General features: G+C 47.8%; 1 long non-coding RNA gene across 2 annotated transcripts; it reads left to right on the forward strand.

Moving 5' to 3' along the window:
* The first annotated feature begins 285 nt into the window (after positions 1–285).
* Positions 286–18,541, forward strand: LOC117975366 (uncharacterized). Of its 2 annotated transcripts, none has more exons than XR_004665594.3 (3): positions 286–1,682; positions 7,905–8,043; positions 10,737–18,541. It is a non-coding gene; the product is annotated as an uncharacterized LOC117975366 (long non-coding RNA). The 2 variants fall into 2 exon arrangements; XR_008620350.2 differs by having other exon boundaries at positions 7,931–8,043.
* Positions 18,542–22,461: the final 3,920 nt, after the last annotated feature.

Here is a 22,461-nt window from a genome sequence, read left to right on the forward strand (position 1 = left end):
GGGCGGGGCGTTGACTATGTCGTAGCACATGGCCAGGCGGTGCGCGGACTCTGGGAGGTGAAGCTTAGGACGGGCCCACGTGGGGAGGGGCCCAGGGTCCGGGAGGCGGTGCAGAGTCAGGGCTGGGCTGCGCTCAGGAGGCGGGCCCTGGGAGGCGGAGCTTAGGGAGGGGCCGGTGTCGGGAGGGACCCAGGGACTGGGAGGCCGGTCGGGGCTGGGCTCAGGGGCCGAGACCTAGCTGGGCTTGGGGCGGGGCTGAGAGGGAGCGAGGGGTCCAGGATCCAGGGAAACGGGGAGGGGTTTGAGGAGGGGATCGGAATGTGGCTCAATTTCGGGAGGCGTTACCTGCGGAGGGTTTGAGGCAGGCCCAGGAGCGAGCCCACGGTCTGCTGACGCGGGGCCAGGGTCGGGCCCCAGGATCCGGAGCTTCGGTCGGAGCCGAGTCCGGGTTTGGGGCCCGGGAGGCGGGGCCAGTTAGGGTGAGGGTCCCTGGGATCGACGGGTCAGGCCTTGGGCTAACGTAGGCACTCTCGCAGTTCCTCCGCCTTCAGGAAGGTCTTTTTAGCAGGGGCCTTACGGGTGCGCGCTTCGGTCCTGGAGGCCTTATCCTAGCCTCTTCTACGTCAGCGCCACCCGTCTGGGGCCCGAAACGAGGGAGCTTTCCCTCTGTCCCCCAGCCTTTGGACTATCACCAAACAAGCCATTCGTTCATCAAATACTTATTAAGTGCCTACCATGTGCCTGACAAGGGAGATGTAACGGTGCGAAAAACTGGGTGTGGTCCAGGCCCTCCAGGGGCTAAGGGACTCGTGGAAGAAGTGGACATTGAAGTACTTATCACACAAATGAGGATAAAAGTGCGATAGCGATATCTGCCACGAAGGTGAGCAGACAGAGCTAGCGGGGCTTGCAGGAGGAGTTTTGATCTTGCAGGGACAGGAAGGAGGAGTTAGCTCGTGCGGGGTGGGATTGGGGGTGGTGGTGATATAGACGTGGGGACAGAGTGGAAAACAACAAAAATATAATTATTTTAGTTCAAAGTTATTGTGTCTTGAGTTGAAAGGCAGGGCAGTTAGCAACACAGTTCAGATTTCAGTACTGCCCCTGAAATCTGAACTGTGTTCAAAGTCTAAAACTTTTACCTTAGCAAATTCCTCATAAAACTCCATTTGGAAGAGTCCCGAGAGCTAATTTGTTAAGTATACTTGCAAAAGGTAGCTGAGGAGACAGATAAAATCTTATTACCTCTTTCAGATGAGAGGCACTTGAACCCTGCTCAGCTGTGAGAATAAGAGAGAGGAATTAATTCTAATTGAATACAGTTGTTCTCTTATAGCTGTTGTTCCCCACCAGAACCAAATGAGCGCAAGATCTGACGAAGAAAAAAAGGTTCATCTTTTATTCTCCCATACCCTTTCATTTAAATCAAGAGGATGGGATATGGTTATTGCTGTGTTTTTAGACAGAATCAACGGTTTCTGGCTCTGAGATGTTGCATACACCCTCTCAGTCCCTGTATCCTGAGATGGAGTCACCTGAGAATCCACAGCAAGTCCTAACCAGGGATGGGTCTGGGTGATTAAGGAAGGTTGGCTTCAGAACTGGGCCAGGGGCACTGCTTTGCTTTTGCTGTTTTGATCAGCTCTCTGCCTGCAGGAGACAAGGAAAACCAATGGGAACAGGTTAGTTATACTCATAAATCCTGGGCTTATTTTATTAACTCACATAATAGCTATTAATTGTCTTTCCTCCAAGGAGCAAAAGGGCATATACGGTCAATGCCATAGTAAGTAACACTGTATTATGTTATACTAAAATATTAATTAATCTAGGTTGGTTCAGTCTTTCTTGAGTCCATAGATTGGAAGCAGATTGAGGAAGGACGCTGGCGGACCACAGAGCTGAGCCATGCACACAGAAGAAATCTTTTTTTCTTTTTTTTTGGAGACAGAATTTTGCTCTCTTGTTGCCCAGGCTGGAGTGCAATGGTGCGACCTCGGCTCAGTGCGATCTCGGCTCACTGCAACCTCCACCTCCCAGGTTCAAGCGATTCTCCTGCCTCAGCCTCCTGAGTAGCTGGGATTACAGGCGTGAGCCACCCTGCCGGGCCACTTTTGTATTTTTAGTAGAGACAGGGTTTGAACACGTTGGCCAGGCTGGTCTCAAATTCCTGACCTCAGGTTATCCACCTGCCTCTGCCTCCCAAAGTGCTGGGATTACAGGCATGACCCACCGCGCCTGGCCAGAAGAAATCTTTATCTTGGTGTGCAGTCTCTGGTGATGGACAAATGTCATCTCTCTTGGATCTGAATCTGGAAGGATCAAGGCACTGAAGGGATTTTTTTGTTTCAGACAGTCTCCCTCTGTTGCCAGGCTGGAGTGCAGTGGCAGGATCTCAGCTCACTGCAACCTCTGCCTCCCGGGCTCAAGGGATTCTCCTGCCTCAGCCTCTCGAGTAGCTGGGACTACAGGCAAGCGTCACAACGCCCAGCTAATTTTTGTATTTTTAGTAGAGACAGGGTTTTGCCATGTTGGCCAGGATGGTCTCAATCTCTTGACATCATGATCCACCTGCCTTGGCCTCCCAAAGGGCTGGGATTACAGGTGTGAGCCACCATGCCCGGCCTCACTGAAGGGATTTTTTTAATGTCACGTGGCTCTCACAGGTGCGGTGTGTTCAGGAGCAAGTGAAGATTACGACGGATGCTTAAAAACAAACGTAAAATTCCAGGTGGTGTTGCTATGGGGAGCAGCATTAGGACAATCTGAGTGGTTTCAGTTGCAAGAGTGTGCGTGTACGTGCAAGAACTACAGTCAAGATTCAACTTCTGGCTTTGAGGGTCTCTTTAATAACAGTAATAGCAACCTAAGTCAGTTTAACAGTATGGAATGGTTGCCTTTTAGAAGTTAAGCTATGGGCATGGAAATTCAATCAGTACATTGAAGTTTTTCCTTTATCTCTTCTATGGTTAATGGTTTCTGCAGAAAAGGACCAATTGATTTCTTTCTAAAACATTGCTTCAGGGTGTAGAGACCTTTATAGGTCATGTTTCAACTTACAGAAAATTTTATAGTTCAAATATAAATTACGTTCCATGTGGACTTTGTAATAGAATTTAAGGTTAAGTAAAGTTTCCACTTTCCTTAGGCTGTTTGCAGTGCCCAGCAGGCCCCATCATATCGAGATGGAAGTTATGTTAAAGGAGGAGATTGGTCAGGGATGGGCAGAATAAGGAATATGGGCAGCTCAGGCTAATGATACAATGATTATGATGTAGAAAGAGGGTCAGGCATGGGATAACGCCTGTAATCCCACTGCCTTGGGAGGCCAAGACAAGAGAATCGCTTGAGGTCAGACCAGCCTGGTTAACAGAGTGAGACCTAACCTGTACAAAAAAAACACACACAGAAAACAAAAAAATTAGTCGGGCATGATGGTGTGCACCTGTAGTCTCAGCCACTTGGAAGACTGAGGTCAGGGGATCCCTTGAGCCCAAGAGTTTGAGGCTGCAGTGAGCTATAATCACATAACTGTACTCCAGCCTGGGTGACAGGGTGAGGCCCTGACTTAAAAAAATATTGAGTCAGGGAAAAAATTTGAAATCTTAATCCTCAGTACCCAGGAATATGACCTTATTTGGAAATAGGGTCTTTCTAGATGTAATGAAGTAACGATGAGTCATCCTGGATTGGGGGCTGCTGGTGAGGGGGCAGATGCAATGACTGGTGTCCTTATAAAAGAAGAGAATGAGGGCCGGGCATGGTGGCTCATGCCTGTAATCTCAGCACACTTTGGGAGGGTGAGGTGGGGGGATCACTTGAAGTCAGGAGTTCGAGACCAGCCTGGGCAATAATAACAATAAAAAAGCCATTTTAGATTCCAATCCACTGAAAGAAAACTGTCCCTTAGTTAATGTCATGCTTATTGGATCCATGAAGTCTTTGAAAATTTAAACTACAAGGACACTGCTCTCTGTGGTGGTGGAGAGAATACCAAGGATTTAAAGATCTTTAAGAAAGAGAATGTAGAAAGCATACCCATTGGAAACAGCAAGATGATGATAATCATACTGACAGTAATAATAAGCTCAAATATATAGAGCTTACTAAGTATCATAAATTGTTCTGAATTCTTTATACATATATGTTACCTCCTTTACCCTCATGGCAGCCCAGTAAAGGCGCCATTCCCCATTTTACAGCTGGGGAAACTGAGTTACAGAGCTTTTCTGCACTGAGTCATCAGGAGCAAATGCTAGATCAGGTAATTGAACCCAAGCAATCTGGTTCCAGAGCCAAACAGATGTATTTTTTATGGCATAAAAACATATACATACATTTTTAGGGGAAGGGTGGGTGTAGGATGGGATGAGGATTCTGGGTAATTGCTTGGTAAATGCCAAATACCTTTCTTGTCTGTCCCTCTTTTCAAATGATAAAGTAATGTCAATTGCAACACTTTTTTTTTTTTTTTTTTTTTGAGACAAGGTCTAGCTGGAGTAGAGTGATGCAGTCATAGCCCACTGCAGCCTCAAATTCCTGGGCTCAAGCGATCCACCCACATCAGCTTCCCAAGTAGTTGGGACTACAGGCCCACACTACTGTGCCCAGCTAATTATTTTAATTTTTGCCGAGATGGCAGGTGGCGGAAGGGGGGTGTCTTGCTATGTTGCCCAGGCTGGTCTCGAACTCTTGACCTCAAATGAACCTCCTGCCTCAGCCCCACAAAGCTCTGGAATTATAGGTGTGAGCCACTGTGGCTGGCTACAATACTATTTATTTATATTTTGGACCAACAGATATTCTAGCCTATAAGAAATGTGATGCTCTCTGTACATTGAAGAGTTGGTCTAATATTTGTCCTGGTGGATACAGAAATTGCCTGTCTGCTCCGCTCTGGTTGAAGAAACCAGTCCGACTGTCTCTGAGGCTATGGAGCAGTCCATCAAGAATGAAAGCCCTCTGCCAGGCACATTGGCTCACACCTGTAATACCAGCACTTTGGGAGGCTGAGGCAGGTGGATCACTTGAAGTCAGGAGTTCGACACCAGCATGGCCAACATGGTGAAACCCTATTTCTACAAAAAATAGAAAAATTAGCTGGGCCTGGTGATACGTGCCTGTAATCCCAGCTACTCAGGAGGCTGAGGCAGGAGAATCACTTGAACTTGGGAGGCACAGGTTGCAGTGGGGAGCTGAGATCACACCACTGCATTCCAGCCTCCGCGACAGAGCGAGACTCTCTCAAGAAAAAAAAAAAAAAAGAATGAATGTCCTCATGATGGCCTCAAGCACGTTGGTCCCTGAAGAGAGTCAAGGAAGGCCCACTTTACTCTGCACTGCAAAGCAGGCAGGTGAACAGGATGAGAAGTGGATTCAGTGAGAGGCATTGACCCAGAGGATTTTCTGCCTAATGGTCAGTTCAGCAGAAGATTAAACTGAGCACAGCATCCTGTTCCCTCAAACCATCTGGTTGGTCAGTGGGGAATGTTCTTGCCTCGTTAAATGTCCTCATGCTACTGTCAAGATATCCTGTTACAAAACGTCATAAACCAAGTTTACAAATAGGCCAGGTGATTGTGGAATTTCTCCTTGGCAAGGCCTTAGCTACAGGCGTGCGATTGGTGTGCAATAATCACAGTGTTCTGGGCCACTTGAGGGATAAAATATACCTTAGGTGATAAACTGTTGTATTTTAATATGAATATTTCCACCAACATTAAACAGTAACCCCATGAGTTTTCTCATACCTGTTACACTCTGGAGTTGCAACAAGCTAACATGAAGCAAGTTGCAAACATAATTATCGCATTTGGCTCCTATTCACAGCAAGGGTTCTTCAAGCTGTACCTGGGACAGTCTTCCCTCACATGAGGTTTATAGCATAATTTATTTCGTTATTTATTTATTTTATGAGACGGAGTTTCGCTCTGTCGCCCAGGCTGGAGTGCAATGGTGCGATCTTGGCTCACTGCAACCTCCGCCCCCCCCGGGGTTCAAGCGATTCTCCTGCCTCAGCCTCCCGAGAAGCTGGGATTATAGGCACCAGCCACCACGCCCGGCTGATTTTTGTATTTTTAGTAGAGACGTGGTTTCACCATGTTGACCGGGCTGGTCTCAAACTCCTGACTTCAGGTGATCCACCCGCCTCAGCCTCCCAAAGTGTTGGGATTACTGGCATGAGCCACAGCGCCCGGCTATAGCATCATTTAAAATTTGTGTCTGCCATGAATTGTTAGTTGGTAGTTAACAAAAATAAACCACCTCATTTATGTCTTACAGTTAGCATTGGTTTTTGTGTTTTCTTTATGCTTGTTTTTTAATTGTTTTTAAAATTGTGAAACAGGGTCTTGTTCTGTTGCTGAGGCCAGAGTGCAGTGACACAATCTTGGCTCGCTGCAGCCTCAACCTCCTGGGCTGAAGCAATCCTCCCACTTTAGCCTCCTGAGTAGCTGGGACTACAAACACGAGCCACCACCGCTGGATAATTTTTAATTTTTAATTTTTTTTTTTTGAAATGGAGTTCCACTCTGTCGCCCAGCAGGTTGGAGTGCAGTGGCATAATCTCGGCTCACTGCAACATCCACCTCTCGGGTTCAAGCGATTCTTCTGCCTCAGCCTCGGCACCCACCACCATGCCTGGCTAATTTTTAAAAAATATTTTTAGTAGCGACAGGGTTTCACCATGTTGGCCAGCCTGGTCTTGAACTCCTGACCTCAAGTGATCCACCTACCTCAGCCTCCCAAAGTGCTGGGGTTACAGGCGTGAGCCACGACGCCAAGCCTAATTTTTAAATTTTTTTAGAGACCAGGTTTTGCCATGTTGTCTAGGCTGGTCTTGAACTCCTGGGCTCAAGTGATCCTCCTGCCTTGGCCTCTCAAAGTTCTGGGATTACAGGCATGGCCCTTATGTCTGGCCCTTAAAGCTGCTTTTTAATAACAGATTTATTGAAAGATAATTCACATACCATACAATTTGCCCATTTAAAGTGTATCATTTGGCCGGGCATGGTGGCTCACACTTGTAATCCCAGCACTTTGGGAGGCTGAGGTGGGAGGATCGCTTGAACCCAAGAGTTTGAGACGAGCCCGAGCAACATGGCAAAACCCTGTCTTGACCAAAAATACAAAAAACTTAGCTGGGCATGGTGGTGTGTGTCTGTAGTCCCAGCTACTCAGGAGGCTGAAGTGGGAGGATGGTTTGAGCCTGGGAGGTGGAGAGTGCAGTGAGTTGAGATTGCACCACTGCACTCCAGCCTGGGCAACAGAGCCAGACCCTCTCTCTAAATACATAAATAAAGTGCATAATTCAGTGGTTTTTAATATATTCACAGAGTTGTGCAGCCATCATCACCATCAATTTTAGAAATTTTAATTACCCCAGAGGAAACCCTGTATCCATTAGCAGTCACCCCTTATTTCCCCCTGACTGTCCCCACCCCTGGCTCCTGGCAACCATTAATCTACTTTCTGTTTCTTTGGATTTTCATATTCTGGGCATATATATATATATATAATCATCTAATATTTGTCTGGCTTCTCTCACTTAACCTAATGGTTTCAAGGTGTATCCAGGTTGTAGCATGAATCAGCCCTTCATTCCATATTTTGGCTGATTAATGTTCCATCACATGGGTAGACTGTACTTGTTTGCTTATTCATCTGTTGTTAATGGGCATTTGCATTGTTGCCACCTTTTGACAATTATAAATAATTTTGCTACGAACATCTGTGTGTGTCTTTGTATGAACAGGCTTGCATATTTTTTGATACGGGCAAAAGAGAACCAGCGGCAGGGGGCCTCTGTGGTGACTTTTTTGGTGATCTTCGTGTACTCTGTATAATGATCAGCCACTCAGGCTTGGGGGCAGCACTTAACCTTACATTTCTTTCTTTTTTTAAAGATAGGGTCTCTCTCTCTGCCACCCAGGTCAGAGTGCAGTTGACGCAGGGCAGGGGAGCCCCGAAATGGAGCATAGTGTGTCCGGAACTGGTGGGTTCTTGGTCTCACTGACTTCAAGAATGAAGCCGCGGACCCACGCGGTGAGTGTCACAGTTCTTAAAGGCGGCGTGTCTGGAGTTTGTTCCTTCTGATGCTCGGATGTGTTCAGAGTTTCTTCCTTCTGGTGGGTTTGTGGTCTCGCTGGCTTCAGGAGTGAAGCTGCAGACCTTCAAGGTGAGTGTTACAGCTCTTAAGGTGGCGCGTCTGGAGTTGTTTGTTCCTCCCGGTGGGTTCATAGTCTCGCTGGCTTCAGGAGTGAAGCTGCAGACCTTCGAGGTGAGTGTTACAGCTCATAAAGGCAGTGTGGACCCAAAGAGTGAGCAGCAGCAAGATTTATTACAAAGAGCAAAAGAACAAAGCTTCCACAGTGTGGAAAGGGACCCCAGTGTGTTGCCAGTGCTGGCCGGGGCAGCCTGGTTTTACTCCCTTATCTGGCCCCACCCACATCCTGCTGATTGGTCCATTTTACAGAGAGCTGATTGGTCTGTGTTACAGAGAGCTGATGGGTCTGTTTTGACAGGGTGCTGATTGGTGCATTTACAATCCCTGAGCTAGACACAAAAGTTCTCCAAGTCCCTACTAGATTAGCTAGATACAGAGTGTCGACTGGTGCATTCACAAACCCTGAGCTAGACACAGGGTGCTGATTGGTGTGTTTACAAACCTTAAGCTAGATACAGAGTGCCGATTGGTGTATTTACAATCCCTTAGCTAGACATAAAGGTTCTCAAAGTCCCCACCAGACTCAGGAGCCCAGCTGGCTTCACCAAGTGGGTCCCACACGGGGGCCATAGGTGGAGCTGCCTGCCAGTCCCATGCACTGTGCTGGCACTCCTCAGCCCTTGGGTGGTCGAAGGGACTGGGTGCCCTGGAGCAGGGGGCAGTGCTCATCGGGGAGGCTCAGGTCACGCAGGAGCCCACGGCGGGTTGGGTGGAGGCTCAGGCATGGTGGGCTGCATATCCCGAGCCCTGCCCTGCAGGGAAGCAGCTAAGGCCCAGTGAGAAATTGAGCAAAGCAGCTGCTGGCCCAGGTGCTAAGCCCCTCACTGCCCAGGTCCATCGTGGCCGGCGAGCCACTCTGAGTGCGGGGCCCAGTGAGCCCATGCCCACCTGGAACTCACACTGGCCCGCAAGCGCCATGCCCAGCCCCGGTTCCTGCCCGCGCCTCTCCCTCTACACCTCTCTGCAATCTGAGGGAGCCGGCTCCAGCCTCGGCCAGCCCAGGAAGGGGCTCCCACAGTGCAGCCGTGCGCTGAAGGGCTCCTCAAGTGCCACCAAAGTGGGACCCCAGGCAGAGGAGGCGCCGAGAGTGAGCTCGAGGGCTGCCAGCATGCTGTCACCTCTCAATAGCACGTGAGGGTTCTTGTCTTTACCCAGGAAAGAATTCAAGGGCAAGCCGGAGGTTTAGAAGAAAACAGCTTTATTGAAGAGGCAGCATTACAGCCCTGTGACTGCTCCTGTAGGGCAGGGTTACCCTGGAGGCAGAGAGTAGCGGCAGAGAGTCTGCAATCACATTTATACTCACTTTTAATTGCATGCAGATTAAAGTGCAGTTTATGCAGGAATTTCTAGAAAATGGGTAGTAACTTTTGAGTCATTGGGTCATTGCCATGGAAAGGGGCAGTAACTCCCTGGTGTTACCTTGGCAATAGTAAACTCACATGGCACACTGGTGGGCATGTCTGATGGAAAGCTGCTTCTGCCCCAGCCCTGTTTTAGCTAGTCCTCAATTTGGTCTGGTGTCCAAGCCCTGCCTGTGGAGTCAAGTCCTGCCTCCTATCTCACAGTGGCGTGATCATGGCTCGCTGCAGACTCAACACCCCCAGGCTCAAGCAGTTCTCCCACCTCAGCCTCCTGAGTTGCTGGGACCACAGGCACGTGCTACTACGCCCAGCTACATTTTTTGCATTTTTTGTAGAGATGGTGTTTCACTGTGTTGCCTAGGCTGGTCTCAAACTCCTGGGCTCAAGCAATATACCTACGTTAGCCTTCTAAAGTGCTGGGATTACAGGTGTGAGCCACTGCACCCAGCCCAACATTACATTTTTAATCTCAAGTCACTTCTCTCTAGGTTTTGATTTCTTCTTTAAAATGGCGGAACTAAGAGCATCTATTTTATAGGGTTGTTGGAAAGACAAAAATGAAAGAACTGCTGTTCAATGTTTAGTGAAGCACTGTGCACAATTTTGAATAATGAAGTTGGTGTTTATTTTTTATTATTTATTTATTTTTTAGAGATGGGGTCTTGCACTGTTGCTCCAGCTGGAGTGCAGTAGTGCAATCACATCTTAGTGCAGCCTTGACCTCCTGGGCTCAAGAAATCCTGCCACCTCAGCCTCCTGAGTAGCTGGGACTACAGGCATGCATCGCCATGTCTGGCTATTTATTTATTTGTTAGTTTTTTGTAGAGATGGGGTCTCCCTATGTTGCCTGGGCTGGTCTTGAACTCCTGGCCTTAAGCAATCCTCCTGTCTTGGCCTCCCAAAACACTGAGATTACAGGTGTGAACCACATGGCCAGCCTTATTTTTATTTTTAAATCAGCCTTGTCAAGTTGAATTGGTCATTAATCTTGTATAATGGTAACTTGTGGCAGCATTGGTTGGGCGGGGGGTGGGGAACATTTAGGACCCTGTGGGCTACAACTCCTAGTGTGTGCACTTATTTTGTTTTGTTTTGTTTTGTTATATTATATTATATTATATTATATTATATTATATTATATTTTTTTTCAGACAGGGTCTCACTCTGTTGCCCAGACTGGAGTGCAGTAGCATGATCTTGGCTCACTGCAACCTCTGCCTCCCAGGTTCAAGTGATTCTCCTGACTCAGCCTCCAGAGCAGCTGGAACTACAGATGTGCGCCACCACGCCTGGCTAATTTTTGTATTTTTAGTAGAGCTGGGGTTTCACAACGTTGGCCAGGCTGGTCTCAAACTCCTGAACTCAGGTGATACACCTGCCTCAGCCTCCCAAAGTGCTCGATTACAGACGTGAGCCACCGTGCCTGGCTGTGCACTCATGTTTGATTTTTGCAGAACCACCCTTCCCTAATGGTTGTCTCCTAGATCCAAGGTGACTTTATTCATTTTAGAATGAACTTACCCTATTGATACTGTAACCAGAGTTGACATACATCACGATTGGCAGAACCCGGTCATGTTTAGCGAGATGGAAGTGTTCTGGAAGCTCCTCCTTCTTGTAGGTGTGGAGGTCAGGGTACGCATTCTTCAGTGCCTGGTAAAGGGCTTCCTCTTGCCCCAACTTGGGCAGGGGCATCCCAAAGCCACCGTAGCCCACAATATCAAACTTGACCAAGTCCCTGAACTTCATGTTGTTAGACAAGGGATCTTGTTGACATTGGGTCTCTTCTTCACGGTGGTCATCCCACGGTCTCATGTGATGATGACGCTGAGGTGCTCTGCAGGCTGTGTTTCTCAGTGGCTGCCACCAGATACCCGATGGTCCTGTCGATTTGCTGAATCATCAACTTGCTGTTCTCTGCCTCTGGCTCGAATCAATGTCCCACGTTATCTGGCTCTCTGTAGCACAGAGTCACAAAGTCAAAGTCTTCCTTGGTGAACCAGTTCATGACGGTATCGATGTTCTCCCTCCGCTGTGTCTCGCTGTTGTTTGGGTGAGTGTAGGACTCCACCAGGGAGCGCTTGACAGCCTCACCCTCGTATTTAGCACCTCCCCTGGAACAGTGGAATGATGCCGCTCTGTTCCCCTGCAAGTACAAGAAGAAAATTCCATCAGGGCCATTTCCCATACCTTTCTCACAATCAGCAAAGCTCGAGTTGTCTACATCTGTGCCCCAGTCCAAAGGCATAGAAAATATGTGGTCTTTGCTGTCAGACAGGGTGGAGTTAGATTCTGGGCTTCCCCAGGATCTCATAGCATCTACAACACTGTTAGTTACAAGATGTGCTATTATTTTATGGGCTACTAAGCAGAAAAATGCTGCCAATGAGACCGTGACATTCCAGTGATTGTAAGGTGTATTCCAACTTCAGAGATGGCAAAATGAAAAATACTTCCTTAGAATAGAGAGAGATGGTAATTTCTGAGTTGGTGGTGGTGAATTTGTGCATGTGTGTCTTTTATATATATATATGTATATACACACATATATACACATATACATGTATATATATGTGTATATATATACAGACATATATACATATACCTGTGTATATATATACACACATATATACATATATATATGTATATATAGTGGCACAGTGGTTCAATCATAGCCCATTGCACCCTTGAACTCCTGGGCTTAAGTTATCCTGCCACCTCAGCCTCTTGAGTAGCTGGGGCCACAGGCATGTGCCACCATACCTATTTTTTTTTTTTTTTTTTTGAGACACGGTCTCACTCTGTCACCTAGGTTGGAGTGCAGTGGCACAATCTCAGCTCACTGCAACCTCTGACTCCTGGGTTCAAGCAATTCTCGTGCTTCAGCCTCCCAAGTAGCTGGGATTATAGACTTGTGCCACTATGCCCAGCTAAGTTTTGTATTTTTAGTTGAGATAGACTTCTGTCGTGTTGGCCAGGCTGGTTTCGAATCCCTGGGCTGAAGTGATCCACTTGCCTTGGCCTCCCAAAGTGCTGGGATTACATGTGTGAGCCACCGCACCTAGCCCTAATTTTTTTTTTTTTTTAAATATTTGTAGAGATGAGGTCTCACTAATTTGCCCAGGCTCGTCCTGAACTCCTGGGTTCAAGTAATTCTCCTGCCTCAGCCTCTCAAAGTGCTGGGATTACAGGCATGAGACACCGTGCCCGGCTGGTAGTGAGTTTTAAAATCTCCCAGTGTCTCAGTGTTTCTACCTGTAGAATGCCAAAAAGTAGATGGCATCTTTGTGAGGATTAAGCAGGCTAGCTTTTTATTTTTTTATTTTTATTTTTATTTTTTTTGGAGACAGAATTTCTCTCTTGTCACCCAGGCTGGAGTGCAATGGCGTGATCTTGGCTCACTGCAACCTCTGCCTCCTGGATTCAAGTGGTTCTCCTGACTCAGCCTCCCAAGTGGCTGGGATTACAAAGCCAGCTAGCTTTAAGATACAGTGTTGGGCATCACATTTTGGCACGGAACAGGCACTCTTTTCTTTGCCCCCAGGTGGGACTAAGCCACCACCAGCCTTCCCTGGTGTGTGCAGTGGGTGATGAATGCTTGCCTGCTCAGCACCCACTTCCTGGTGGGCTGGGTCACATTACTCTGACTCCTCCTTGAGCTTCAGTCTGTGCCTGGTTCAAGATGTATTGACTCAACCCGAGGATCCAGAGGTGGGATGTAGCTCTGGCCTGGCCAGAGGACCAAGGATGCTGCATGCCATGGCTACAGCTACTGGTTCAGCTTTGGGCTCATGTCCTAGTGAGAGCCAATGAGATGTTATCTTGGGATATCTGCTGGGCTGTTGGGAAGGGGACAGGCTGCCCTGCTCATCCCCATTCCTGATGCTGAGTGATCTGAGAAAATCACTTGTAAAATTTGGGGGTGTTTGGAAGAAGGGGAGACTGATGTCTCTTTCTCTCCACAGACATCTGATCAGCTACAGAGCTTGACTAACCTACCCAGAGGCAGAATGATATGGTGGTTAAAAGTGTGCTCTGGGCCGAGATTTTGCCACTGTACTCCAGCCTGGGTGACAGAGTGAGACTCCATCTCAAAAAAAAAAAAAAAGTGTGCTCTGGGCTGGGTGCAGAGGCTCACGACTGTAATCCCAGCACTTTGGGAGGCTGAGGCAGGAGGATCGCTTGAAGACAGGAGTTTGGAATCAGACCCCATATCTAGAAAAATGTTTTTTAAAAATTAGCTGGGTTGGTGGTGAATGCCTCTAGTCCCAGCTACTCGGGAGGCTGAGGCGGGAAGATTGCTGGAGCTCGGGAGTTCAAGGCTGCAGTGAGCTATGATCAGGCCACTGCACTCCAGTCTGAAGGACAGAGAGAGACCCCATCTCTCTGAACAACAAAAATGTGTGCTCTGGTGCCGCACTGCCTGGTTAGATCCTTTCTCCACCACTTAGCTGCATGTTATATAAATGCTCTCTTCAGTTTCCTCGTCTGTAACTTGGGGATGGTAATGCTGCCCCAAGAAGTGGTTATGGGGACTAAATGCATGTGGGCATATTGATAAGTATTCAACAAGCTTGATTTTTCCGGGAGAGGGAGAAAGAGCTTGCAGTGAGGTGGCATGGTCAGGGGCTTTGGGACAAGGATTATTTCCTCTGGCTTCTGCCTCCTGGGAGGTACTAAGGAGGGATCTGAAATGTGTCTGCAGGCCCCAGAATTGGGGACTGCAGAGGGAAATTGAGATCAGGGACCCTAGTCTGGCAGAAATGAGTGCAGCATGGGGCATTGGGTTCCTTCCATCAGAGGCATGGGGCGTATTGCAGACAGTCATGAAATGTGGCTGAATCTTGCAGGGAACCCTCGGTCCTCGGGTTGCTGCTTGAGATAAAGACCCCTGTCAGTGGAACCTGGTGACCTTCACGCTTCTGTGTCAGGCTGCAGACAGCAAGAGATGGCAGCAGATTACACCCAACGGGAAAAGGGCCATTGCCATCCCACAGGTGGCCATAGGAGCAGATGACATCTCTCCCTCTCCTCCTCCAGCAGTGTCAGCTGGGGAAGAGGTGGGTGGGTGTGCACAAAAGAGTAGACCACAGACCATGCTCCTTCTCCTCCGGTCTGCTGGGGCCCCAAGAGAGTCTTCAGCTCTTGGCCAGGGACCGGCTGACACAGGAGAACAAAAGACCTGAGGCTGGGATAACATGGTGGTGCAGTTCATCCTCTGGAGCTCCCTGTGAGGTCAGACTGGAGCAGGTCTCCAGCTGAGACCACATCTCACTTAGCTCCTTCCCTGCCATATCCTGTTTTCCTTACTCCTATCTCCTAAGAGTTCTTCCTGAATGAATTACGTGCACTCAATCCTTGCCTCAGGCTCTGCTTTTAGGGAACTTGACCTAAGACAGAAATCTTAGTACTAAATACTTTGCAAGGCCTCACTAGCGCTGCTATCCACAAGCAGGTGAGATATTATCTTCCCTACCACCTGGCAGTCATAGTCTATGATGCGATTCAGCTTTATGGAAGTGCTTCTCTAAAGAACTTCCCCCAATATAAGATGATCTTAATCTGCTTACTTGTTTATTGTCCATTTAGCTGCTCTAAAATGTGAGCTCCAAATCAGGGGCCATGTCTGGTTGGTTACCCATTTCCTGGGACCTAGGAAGGGCCTAGCTCAGAGCAGGTGCTCACTATTGATGGACTGCATGTTGAAAGAATGCATGAATCTCATCTCCTTTTGTGGATGACAAACTCATCCTATTCTCACCCTGATTAACTTCCTTTCTTTCTTTCTTTCTTTCTTTTTTTTTTTTTCAAATTGGAGTCATGATCTGTTAGCCAGGCTGGAGTGCAATGGTGTGATCTCAGCTAGCTGCAACCTCTGCCTTCTGGATTAAAGCAATTCTCCTGCCTCAGCCTCCTATGTAGCTGGGATTACAGGTGTATACCACCATGCCCGGCTAATTTTTTGTATTTTTAATAGAGACAGGGTTTCACCATATTGGCCAGGCTGGTCTTGAAATCCTGAGCTCGTGATCCACCCGCTTTGGCCTCCCAAAGTCCTGGGATTACAGGCATGAGCCACCATACCCAGCCACTCTTGATTAACTTAATGGAAATATTTACAGAGATTCTGTCTCTTCTGGGTTCTAGCGTCTTATGTGTAACCTCTGCAGGTAATACATTTTCCTTCCTGATGATAGCATTTCTATGGTTGCTTTAACTTGCAAATCTTCTAATACTTATTTATTCCATTTCTGATTGGCATTAGACATAATTCTCAATTTTTAGTGACAGCACTTCGTTTAACTTACATATAAATCGACTTTGCCTTGAAATGTGACATTGACTAGAAGGATGAAACTTCTAACATGCTGTAGAACACAGTTTGACTGGCTAATTTATTATTTAGAAAAAGCTAATATTGCCATTATGAGGGACTTAGGTGGCTCTGAAGAACCGGTTGTATTTCTAATGTTTGCAATGTTAAATCACAGATATTGCTAACGTGAAATAGTTTCCATATGCTGTGTTCTCAATACACACCTTTTCCAAAGATATCCCTAAGTAGTCTTAGGAAACTGTGATTTTTCTTATTTGGTCTCATGGGAATTTGGGGAGCTATGGAGGATCTCCATAAAATGAGCTCCAGAAAGACACATGTGTGCACACGCACACACACACACACACTCACACACACACACACACACACACACACGCACACACTCATACATGTACCACACCAGACTTGACTCTGTTTATTTGGTACCCATGGTTATCAGAAGTGCTATTTTCAACAAATACTTCTGAGAAATAATCTGAATACTTAATTGGATGCAAAATAGTGGCTATTTACTATTCTACCCTTTAGTTAGCATAATCAGTGTTTCCAGCAGCAAAAGCAATTGGAAAATCGCTAGTTTTATTAGGTTCATTATTCTCCCATAGTGTAGTGTGGCATCAGCATGACTATTATTCTTAAATTGCCTCTTTAAAACAAGAGCTGGTGCTTCTTCCAGGCAATTCCTAACTCTTGGGTTTTGTAGAGGTTCCAAAACTCTTTAGAACCTATAATTCAAGGAAAGGCTCCTCTTTGGTTTTGCATTTTGTCTGGTCTCTTTCGGTGACATAATTTATATCACAAGGTGCACACGTTTTGGGGAGGCTCATGGACAGCCCATCGCGCTTGTGCTTTGGTAGGAAGTATGTGCCGTTAAGGGGAAGGAGTTAGTTACTGATTCTAAGGAACAATTGGGTAGAAAGAGATGGACTCCCTGTATTTCAAATTCAGAACTCAAGCTTGGCTCTAAGCGTTTCCTTGCTTTGCTGTGCTCCAGGGGAGTCACTGAGCAGGAGGAAGCGAGTTGCCTGAGATTCCTCAAAGCCCACAGCCCTTTTGGAGGTTACATTGTTATTCTCTGAGCCTTTATGATACATAATAAAGACCTAGCTTGGACCAATATTAGGATGAGTTATCTTGCTATGAACATTCTTTTAGGTAGAAGTTGCTGGTCCCATCTTGCTCACAATCCTCCAAAGTTTGGAAGTTACTTTCCAGGAGACTTAGCTTGCACTGAGAGCTGCCCTCCCACCTTCTGTCCAAATTTCCTCTTGGGAGTAGCCTAACAAGGTGCTGTCACAGACCCTTGCCAGCCACGATGACCCCACCCAGACCATCCCTCTGCTGTTTCACTCTTTGATACTCTCTGGAGCTCTCTGGGGAGGGGTGAGACCTGCTGTCTGGTTTGTACGGTTTGCCCAGGTCTTACAGTCATGGCTGGCTGCCCCTCTCTGAGAACTGGGACTCCTGAACTTGGTGAAATGCCTCAGCCATCGATCATGTTAAATTATCGGGGACACTCATTTAAAATCTGAGTCTGCTCCAGATGGACTCTCTCTCTTTCTGCCCTGACCGTGAGGGAGACCGTGAGAGAGAGAAACCGTGAGAGAGACCATCAGAGAGAGAGAGAGAGACCGTGCCCTGACCTGCTGGACAGTGGAGATGCTCGTGGGCTGTGAGCAACAGATGCAAAGGCTGCCGGGAATCCCATCTTTCCAGCATCATCTGCCAAGGCACATCAGTTCCTGGGTATCTTGATGGGTTCTGGCAGCATTACTGTCATTGAAGGAAATCATTTTAGCCATATTAAAGGTAAATGCAGCAATCCCCACACAGGCTGCCTGGAAGGGACGCGGGACAAGGGTAGGTTTTCCCTGTGATGGACAGGAGGCAGGCGGCCTTCCCACAGCCCTGCCTGCCAGCTGGAGTGCTGTGCCGAGGCGGGTTCACCCGGGCCGCAGTTCGCTCTGATTGCAGCGGTTTCTCGCCAGCTCCTTGGAGAGCTGGCAGATGACCCAGCCCCACAGAAGGAGCTGTGAATGGAAGAACGAGATACAACAATTTGATATCCACTTGCCAGATGAGCCGGGTGTCGTCAGTCGCCTGGCTCTTTGCCAACCTCTTTTTGCACAAACACTTATGAATTGAGCCAGGAGGAAAAGCACTCTGATTATGAATTGAGCAGAAGGAAACAAAGTTCTGCAGATAAACACCAATGAGGCCAAAAACCACGAATAAGAAAAATGACAGAAAAGGAGAACCCTCCCAGAAGCCTCCTGCCAGTGAACGGCCACCATAGCAAGAGCAGGGAGGGCATGGGTTTTGAACTGTGAGATAAGGAAGATGATGAAAACCTCCCTAGCAGCCAGGCAAGCACAAGATTCCTGTGAAATCCAGGTCTAAGTGTTTTGACCACAGAAGTAATATTATGTCATAGTTGAGAGCTGTGAGTTGCTGAACCCAAAGCGAGTTCAAATCCGAGCTCTGCCTCCTGTTACCTGTGTGACTTTGAGAAGTTCCAGCACTGCTTTGTGCCTCAGTTTTGTCATCTGTTAAATGGGCATAATCACAGCTCCTGCCTCAGAGTTGTTGTAAATTAATACATGTAAAGCACTGAAATCAGCCTGGTATACAGTAAGTGTTATGAACGTTATTTTCTTGGAAGGACAGAACTTATTTTCATGGTCTAATCCTAAAAGTGTAAAAAATGTGAGAGAAGAGGAAAGAATCTGGAGTCTCAGCATGAGGGGGAAAAGTCAACTTGAAGCAGGACAGGGTCTTGCTATGTTGTGCAGGCTGGTCTCAAACTCATGGGCTCAAGTGATCCTCCTGCCTTGGCCTCTCAGATGAAATGGGAAAAGTTCCATTGTCCCCCTTGAAGGGCATGTGATGCGGGTGTGGTTTGCTTCTTCAGTGCCCCACTGCTCAAACCTCTAGGGGAGCATGCAGACAGGCAGGGAGCCCCATGGCAGTGTCCAGGGGTGAATGTTTATAGCTGAAGCTCCAGTGGGCGTGCGTTAGAGGGTGCTCTTTTAGTTTAGCCGTCTCTAGGTAGCTTGTGTTAGTCGGCTCAATTAGACCCCCACCTTATTGCAAGGACAGAGGGCTCTCTTTGTCCCGGGGTTCTTGCCTTGGTGTACCGGAAGTGGTGCGATCTCAGCTCACTGCAAGCTCCGACTCCTGGGTTCACGCCATTCTCCTGCCTCAGCCTCCCGAGTAGCTGGGACTACAGGTGCCCGCCACCATGCCCGGCTAATTTTTTTGTATTTTTAGTAGAGATGGGGTTTCACTCTGTTAGACAGGATGGTCTGGAACTCCTGACCTCGTGATCTGTCCGCCTCGGCCTCCCAAAGTGCTGGGATTACAGGCTTGAGAGTGCAAGGTTTTACTGAGTGGAAGTATCTCTCAGCAGTTGGGGGAGCCAGAAGGGAGATGGTTTACCCCTGGAGTCGGGTGAGTGGCCTGACTCTTCTCTAAATGTCCCAGCCAAACTCTGGGTTGTTCTGCCAGTCAGTGGCCTGCGGTGTGCCGGTGCCCATTGGTGCGTTCCTCTTGACGTCCACCACCCTTGTGTTCCTCCGCTGATGTGCTCCTCTCGAAGTCCAGCTGCCTGTGTGTCTGCCTGCTAGGGTCTCAGGGTTTTTATAGGCACAGAATGGGGGTGTGGCAGCCGGGGTGGTCTTGGGAAATGCAACATTTGGGCAGGAAAACAAAAATGCCTGTCCCCACCTAGGTCCGTGGGAACAGGCCCTGGGGTGGAGCCCTAGCCATTGACCACACCCTCCTCTACCCAGTACTTCCCTTCCTCACTTCCATATCATTTAAAAGGACCACATTCTTCCCTTCTGAGCACTTCCCTTCTGTATCACAAAGTGTTGGGATTATAGGCAGAGCCACTGGTCCCAGCCAATTCCGTTCTTTTAATGCAAACTAGAAAATAGGTGTTCAGAAAGGCCTGCCCTATCCACCTCAGGGAGTTGCTATGAAGATCAAATTAGATCATGTGCAACAGAAGTTTAGAAAACATTCCAAAAGCACTGTGCAATGGGAATGTATTTTTAAACTCCACTGAGTGGACTTAAAACTATGTTTTTTTTTCTTTCTTTTTTTTCTTTGAGACAGAGTTTCACTCTTGTTGCCTAGGCTGGAGTGCAATGATGCCATCTTGGCTTACTGCAACCTCTGCCTCCCAGGTTCAAGTGATTCTCTGCCTCAGCCACCCGAGTAGCTGGGATTGCAGGCGCTCGCCACCATGCCTGGCTAATTTCTTTTTCTTTTGTTTTTCTCTTTTTAGTAGAGATGGGGTTTCAGTGTTGGCCAGGCTGGTCTCGAACTCATGACCTTAGGTGATCCACCCACCTTGGCCTCCCAGAGTGCTGGGATTAAGGCTTGAGCCACCGCACCCAACCTGTGTTTCTTTTTTAAGCAAGAAAACAAATGCCTCTCCCCAGCGCTCACTAAACAAATCCCTGTGTTTTTTTTTTTCCATAGGATTCTTATCCTTCTTGCCCCACTGCAAACAATCTATTTTCTTTTGGCCCTTCCGTCCATCTGTGAAAGGGTCAGGCTTTCTAGCTAACCCTTAATCAAATATTTTTGATGACCACAGTCAAGACAGTACTTATTATTTTTTTTTTGAGACGGAGTTTCACTCTTGTTGCCCAGGCTGGAGTGCAATGGTGCAATCTCGGCTCACTGCAACCTCTGCCTCCAGGGTTCAAGTGATTCTCTTGCCTCAGCCTCCCAAGTAGCTGGGATTACAGGTGCACAACACCACGCCCAGCTAATTTTTGTATTTTTAGTAAAGATGGGGTTTCTCCATGTTGGTCAGGCTGGTCTCGAACTCCTGACCTCAGGTGATCTACCCACCTCAGCCTCCCAAAGTGCTGGGATTACAGGGGTGAGCCACCCTTACTGGCCAAGACAGTGCTTGTTAATGCCTGAGATGCATCCAGGAGCACATGACCTGGCTGTGACTGTTCTAACAAAGTTCCCCAAATGGGTGGCTCAGGACAACAGAAAGTCATTCTCTCCAGTTCCAGAAGCTTGATGTCTGAAACGGGCAGGGCAGTGCTCCCTCTGAAGGCTCTAGGGATGAATCCTTCCTTACCTCTTCTGGCTTCTGGTGGTCGCTGGCATTCCTTGGCTTGTGGCCACATCATTTCATTCTCTTCCTTCATTCTCATGTGGCCTTCTCCCCTGTGTGTCTCTGTCTCTTCTTCTCTTCCCATGAGGATGCCATTATTACTCAATTTAAGGTCCACGCTATTCCAATATGACCTCTTTGTAATTAGATCTGCAGATACCCTATTTTCTTTTCTTTCTTTTTTTTTTTTTTTTGAGATGGAGTCTTGCTCTGTTGCCCAGGCTGGAGTTCAGTGACACAATCTCAGCTCGCTGCAACTCTGCCTCCTGGGTTCAAGTGATTCTTCAGCCTCAGCCTCTGAAGTAGCTGGGATTACAGGTGCATGCCACCATGCCTAGCTAATTTTTCTGTTTTTAGTAGAGACAGGGTATTGCCATGCTACCCAGGCTGGTCTAAACTCCTCACCTCAAGTGATCCTCCTGCCTCAGCCTCCCAAAGTGCTAAGATTACAAGCATGAGCCACCATTCCCTGCCCCTATTTTCTAATAAGGTCACACTCTGGGATTCCTGGTGAATGTGAATTTTTGGAAGACAGTATTCAGTCTAGCAAAAGGCAGAACATCCTCATTTCCTTCCCTACCTCAGAAATAAAGAAGTTAACTTCGACCCCTCTGAGAGAGAGAGGTTTCCTGAGCTTCCAACAATCAATTATCCAAATATTAGTCACAGAAGAGCACTAAGGGTTGTGCACAGCACGTGGCCAGCCCGTTCTCAGAGTCCGTCAATTTTAAGGTGAACGCTAATCCTGAAAGAGTTTTAAAATGTATTTGGCATATCCTCGTCATTGTAAAATGTTCTCACACTGTGATGGCTGGGGCTTCCCTCTCAGGTGTAATCTGCGAAGTCAGACGTGACACAGCCTGGGTGAGGTGGGCCAAGCTGGCACCTGGGTTAGGAGGGAAGCTGGGGAATGATCTCCAAGGTCTCAGATCCCAAACTGGCTTTAGCCTGATTCACCCAGAGGGAGCTCATAAAAAATGCACATTCCGGGGCCCACCCCAGACCTAATGAATCAGAATTACCTGAGAAGGAGCCTGGGGTACTCTGTTTTCAGAAGCAGCCCAGCCGAATCCTGTAGTCAGACAGGGCTAGGAAACTGAGCTCACTCTAGCGCGGTAGTTCCCAAACTCATCTGTGCTTCAAAAAATACAGATGCTGATGTCCAGGCATGGTGGCCCATGCCTATCATCCCAGCAGTTTGGGAGGCTGAGGCGGGAGTATCGCTTGAGGCCAGGAGTTTGAGACCAGCCTGGAGAACATAGGGAGATACCGTCTCTATAAAAAATTTAAAAATTAGCCAGGTGTGGTGGTGCCCGCCTGTGATCCCAGCTACCGTGGAGGTTGAAGTGGGAGGGTTTCTTGAGCCCAGGAGTTGGAGGCTGTAATGAGCTATGAT

Source organism: Pan paniscus, chromosome 10, assembly GCF_029289425.2.
Source record: "Pan paniscus chromosome 10, NHGRI_mPanPan1-v2.0_pri, whole genome shotgun sequence".
In the NCBI taxonomy this organism is placed as follows: domain Eukaryota; kingdom Metazoa; phylum Chordata; class Mammalia; order Primates; family Hominidae; genus Pan; species Pan paniscus.